Genomic DNA, 6,063 nt, shown 5'->3' with positions numbered 1-6,063 from the left:
TGCGACAAAATCAACCATTTACAGTAAATTCCTCAAACAACCCCGGTCATAGCAGCCAAGTAGGCCGAATATGTACACGCTGCTCCACGCTCTCCAACTCATGGTTGGTCGACCTTTCCCTTGCCCTTACCTGCACCATAGAGCACCCGTGAGTCGAGGCCCAGAAAGAAAACTCAACGCATGGCATATCACAATTCAATCCAGTAATAAATAGCTTAAACAGATAATCGATTAAACATATAGTAACCTATGCTGACCCATGTGCTTTACCAGAATTGGGTTTACGGTCTTCACCGCGCAAGTGCGTACAGCACCCTTAGAGGGTCTCACCCTAGCGGCTTGTATTTAGCATGCACTACACCAAAAACTCCTTTCAATAACACATCAGAATATTGAAAAAGTATTATAATATATATAATAAATGCAGTAAAGTAAATAAACTTAAATTAAAAGGCGGCAACTTAAAATAAAAGCGGTAAATGAAATTTGTGTTATATTTTTTCCCTCTTATACGGAATACTCTCTCTCTCATTTTCCCAAACCCTAGCTGAAAAAAAAATTGGTAAAGACTAAACCTTGAATATCACCACCTCTCTTGGATGCAACCATCTTTGTATATCCCTTTTTCTGACGAAGGAAAATCATGGGACAAATCCAACTCCTTCTCTTTGTCCCTTTACCATTAGATATGGTTAGACACAACAAGCCATTTTATATTTATAATCATAAGTACACAATGTATTGAGTTTTGGGATCTTATTTGGAACATATTGTAGATTTTGGCTCCACAAGCCTTTGAGCTCTCCCAAGCCTTAGAACCATCCTACCAAGGTAACGTCTTCACAATCTCTCTCTATATATATATCATCACTATATTATTTTCTTCATCTATACTTTATTTATTGTTTATGATTGTGGGTGAATTTCTCTTCTCTTTAGATCTATATCAGATTCTTCATTTTTATGCCTATTCTCTATAATTTGGAGAAATCATTAAGTGGGTCTTGCTTTTCTCTATTTGGTCAGAAATGAAGATATAAGGAAATGTTTCTTTTTTTTGAGTTTTGCTTTTTTTTTTATCTACCTCTTCGTACTCATTTATATATTTTAAACTAAAAAAAAAAAGAAAGGAATGGCCACAAGTTTTATAATGGATTTAGAATATTATGTATATATATGTGTATGTGAGAGAGAGAGAGAGAAAAATGTAAATGTCTTTTATTTTATTTTATTTTAATCTAAATGATGTTGATTTCTTAATGCAATGAACTACTGAACAATTTATTCATTATAGATTGAAGTTTACGCAACCATGTGATGTATTATTATGTGAGTGATGTGTTGTTTATTATGTGAGTGATATATTGTTTGACTGTTTCTTCATTATTTATATATTTATATTTATATATATTTATTTATAAAACATGATGTATACTATTGAAATCCAAGCACTTAACCCTTGTAGGCTACATACTAGTTAAATTCCTATGTAAAATTATATATAGGCTATATGGCGTATACTCTGTACTTTCACAAATTAGTTTTATTTTTGTTGTGAATAAAAGCATATTAAGTCATTAAACCATTAACTATTGAATAGTGTTGTTTTAGGTGAGGTTACCGTATATGGGGATGTATTGGTTTAATTTAATTTCCATGTCTAATTACAGAAAGTTCATCAACTCATTGATATTCTTCTGGGAGAGAGTGATATATATGAACTTTTTTTTTGAAACATTGCAAGGGGAGGAGAGTTAAGGTGACTTTTTGTGAAGGTAATCATTTTCTTCCTTTCTTATTTGATTGCATGCTTAGATAATTGTTAGTAAGTATTAAATATGGATCAATAGTAATTTTTCTAGAAACTGATTCTCATTTAATTCTATACATTATGTTTTTTATTAATTTAAATAAAAAGACTCTATTTATTATCTTGATGAGATTTGTTTCAGGCTACTTGTTAGGAGACTATTTTCTAGGAGAGGTACTTGAGTCCATATATATTTGACTATGATGCATAGTTACATCACATTGATTATGATGCATAGTTTATTGTGTCTTGTTATACTTTCATATATATAATTTGAAATAGAAAATGAACATTTTATGTTATATCAATTTTTCTACTCCTTTATCTTTTCTTAGTTTTTGTCTTGTGAATCCTTTTTCATTGGGCTATTCAACTTGTTGTTCTTGTAGTGTCCCACGTAGGGTTCTTTTTTAATGAAATGTTGCCTCCTAGTTGTGGGATGGAGTGATTAACAAAAAAAAAAAAACTGTGCTACCATTTTTTTTATTTACAATATGAGATATTAAAATTTGAAAGCTCCCACAATAATAGCAGAAGCATAAAATATTATTTCTATGACATAAAGCCATGAAACATGGGGTCTTAAACATATGGAGGGATATTCCATGAGAATCACAGGTAACTTTGAAAAACATATATTTGATAGATTTAGTGCCATATCATGTCATCATATTTATTATTTTATGCATCCATCACATTTATATTAAAAAAAATAGTAAGGTTATCATTGTTTCTTGGTGTGTTGTGTGCTACTTGTAACCAGTACCCACCGCCACCTAATTTTTTTTTTGTTTTCCTTTGCTTTCCAGCTAGATTTTATTGCTGAGGTGAATTGAGAGAGCCAATAATGTCAAGGTAAAGTTGATTTATATTATTGACAACAGTAGTGTGGTTCAGTAGACTTTTTTTTTCTTCGCACAAATCAATCAATATAAGAGCAGGGGGAGCATTGTATTTAAACGTTGATCTTCCTGTCCTTTATTTGTTGGCTAGTTAAATTGTTGAAAGTTTGTTTATTAATTTGATGCAGAGTCTGTAGTTGACAATGGAAATGGATATTTAGTGGTAGTTTATTTTCTAGAAAATTTAATCTTGTCAAATATAGAAATGAACTTACTAAATAGTGTAAATGCTTGTCAAACCTCTTACTCTGATTATGGATTCTATGCTTACTTTTTTGTTCAATTCATTTTCTCATATATGGCTATTAATCTATTACATAGCTCTTCCTTAGACATAGATGAATAACTTTAAAAATTGGTACCCTTGGTCATGAAGAGATATGCAATTATAGTAATAAGACATATATGACTTAAGAGTCGCAACTAGTTTAATATTTTTTCTATGTTTGTTTTAATGCAGAAACTTCTGATAGTATTTGTCTCATTTATTCTTTTACTTAATCATTCTTATTCCACACCAAAACCTTATCTTCAAATAATAATTTCTACACTAGTTCTTACAAAAATTTACTAGTAGGCTACTCAAAGCTATTTGAGCTATCTATATATTGATTCACTTTTTGTTGTATTGACGTACGTCTTGTCTTTATAATGTAATTGATTTAAATTATAAAGCATTTTTTTTCATTAGAATGACTTTTAATGAAACTATATGTATTGTAGAGTCTAAATTTTACATCTTTGTGACACTTTTACTTGCATTACTTGATTCTGTTTCTTCTTATGCCCATTTCATAAAAAATTTCTTATACCAACCAATGAGAGACAAAATTATTGATTTTATAAGAGCACCATCAATTACTTGTCTTTTGCATAGACTGTGCTAGTGCAAGTGATTGCCAAAGGATATAATTCATACATGAACCCTGTTGGACATCATTGCTCTAAGTATCACTCTATGTGGTTCACTATTAATTACTTTTTAGCTCATTGTCCCATAATTTTCATATAAGTTTTGTTTCTAATTAACATAACAATTTACTTCTTTCTTTGCTAATAATTTAATGATCTATTTTGCAATTTGTAGGTAATGAGATTGTATTTCCTCAGAGCAAAATTAAGGAATATTTATTGCGGTCTTTAGAATTAAATAATTTATTTATCCACAACTTTGTACACTTCTTGTTATTTCTTAGATGTTGAATTTAGCAACTAGCATTACTTTGAAGGTTTAAGAAATATACTAGAATTCATATTTTTGCTATTATTTCGCTTTCTTGACAAGAAACAGATTTTAGTTTTTTAATACAAAAAGATAACGTATCATCTTAAACAGCACACTTTAAAATCTTTTTTATTGAATATCCAAGGATCAACTCAAAATTTGATTATGCAGTATGCCACATATTTGGCCAGCTAAAACTGGTCATGTAATTGTACCCATATTCAATTTACTTTCTTTGTCTAATAGAACATTCAAATGCTGGCTTCTCACTTATTGTTTCTGCTTCTATGATGATCCTTGTGTTGCATTCTGGAGTCATATCTGAAATAATAAATGAAGTTGAAGAAAGCCTTAAAAGATCAAGTTTTCTTGAGGACTTTAGAATGATTGAGCTTCCAAATTTGATTGAGTTGCTTGAACTTCTGGTAAGCCTGCATATTTCTGGCTTGTCCTTGATTTTTTAGAGTAAGGAGTCTGTAGTCTGAGTCCAAACCGTACTAACTTATGGTATTAAATGTTTCAAGGGTGAGGGAAATGGATATCTTGCTGGTAAAGTAGTGAAAGTTCTACAAGACATGTTTGAAATTATAACCAATGATATGATGGTTAATTCTTCAGGTTGGATGCTTTCGGACTTACCATTCTTTTGTAAGATCAGAAGTTAACATGTTTTATATACTAATACTACCATACTTCATGTTCAAATCACATAGAGCAGGTGATTAAACTTGTAACATTCATTTAAACATATAATTACATTTGTAAACTTTTGTGATTTTCAATCATGATTTGGTGCTTGTCTTTTCATTTTGTTCATGTATAGCTTTTGATACTCATTCCATTGAACTGATGATTATGAACCTTTAAGTAATTGCTAGTGCTCTCACATTTGGATTTTTAAACCTTTACAACTTGTGAACTTATTGAATTAAAAAAAAACACATCCTTACACATTTAGTAAGCTATTAGCTGGCTTAGGATGATAATAATAATTTTTGCTTGATTAATTTCATATCTGACAGGTTACAACTAAGTTCTTATGTGTATATTGTACTAGAATCTTACTTATTTCGTCCTAATAATGCGATGCTTACAATACAAGCCTTCTAAAAAAGTTATTCCATGAGGTACATTTTCATACTAAAAAAAGAACCAATGTCTTATAATTTAGTGTTTGGTTTCTTTGTTTGTTTTGGTGTAGTTGTGAATTCATTATTTTGTATGTGTTGTCCTCTCTTGGAAATAATTTCCATAGCATTTTTCTTGAAGTAATTTGTGATGCTAGATAATAACAATAAAATATTTCTTTGTTTATTTTGTAGATGTGACAAGCAAAATAGAAAATGATACTTAATTTTGAAAGCTTTGTGTTGGGCAGCTGTAGAATATTTTGTGCTAAAGTAATAACTTTTCAATATGTTGAATATTTAAGACTACTTGAATACTTAAAGAACATTTTGTTGTTGATGACAGTGTTGAATGTTTTAAACTAATTTGTGGATTGTTAATACAATGTTGAATGTTTTTACTTTTTGTTATTTGAAAATCAAGTTCATTTGATGATTTTAGTATATATTAGAAAGTTAATTTTAATTATATAAATAAAAAATAAACATAGAATAGAATAAATTAGTGTTATATAAATGAATATATAATGAGAATTTAAATTTATATAAATATTAAAATAATACGAAAAATGTGTTATAATATCTATTACAATAACACTTTTTATAAGTAAAGAATTTTGTTATGCAAACTTTATTATATAACACAAAAAATGTGTTATACTAAAGTGTAGTATAATACAAATTTATAAATATTGAAATGTGTTATATAATCTACTATAAATAATATAATTAAACACTTATCTATTTATTAAAATGACACAGAAAGTGTGTTATCGTTGACAGTATAATAACACATCTGTATAACAATGATAAAGTGTTATGTAAAGTACACTGACCTACGATAACATAGTCGGTCTTAACACGTCAAAAAGTGTTATGGTATGTTTTGATAACACATTTTTTGTATTATTAAAAGCATTTTTTCTTGTAGTGATGCTTAATGCTGATCCCGGCCTTTGTCGTCCTCGACCTTTGTCGTTCTCGGCCTTTGTCATTCCC

At 29.3% G+C, this 6,063-nt stretch overlaps 1 long non-coding RNA gene across 4 annotated transcripts; it reads left to right on the top strand.

Moving 5' to 3' along the window:
* Nucleotides 1–486: 486 nt before the first annotated feature.
* Nucleotides 487–5,457, top strand: LOC133797303 (uncharacterized). 4 transcript variants are annotated; one of them, XR_009875633.1, is made up of 6 exons: nucleotides 487–831; nucleotides 1,671–1,775; nucleotides 2,620–2,665; nucleotides 4,277–4,362; nucleotides 4,462–5,064; nucleotides 5,260–5,457. It is a non-coding gene; the product is annotated as an uncharacterized LOC133797303 (long non-coding RNA). The 4 variants fall into 4 exon arrangements; XR_009875631.1 differs by having other exon boundaries at nucleotides 2,620–4,362; nucleotides 4,462–4,555; nucleotides 4,960–5,064; XR_009875632.1 differs by having other exon boundaries at nucleotides 4,277–5,064.
* Nucleotides 5,458–6,063: the final 606 nt, after the last annotated feature.

The sequence above is a fragment of the Humulus lupulus genome, chromosome 8 (genome assembly GCF_963169125.1).
Source record: "Humulus lupulus chromosome 8, drHumLupu1.1, whole genome shotgun sequence".
Lineage (NCBI taxonomy): Eukaryota > Viridiplantae > Streptophyta > Magnoliopsida > Rosales > Cannabaceae > Humulus > Humulus lupulus.
This window is presented reverse-complemented; position numbering and strand designations above follow the sequence as displayed.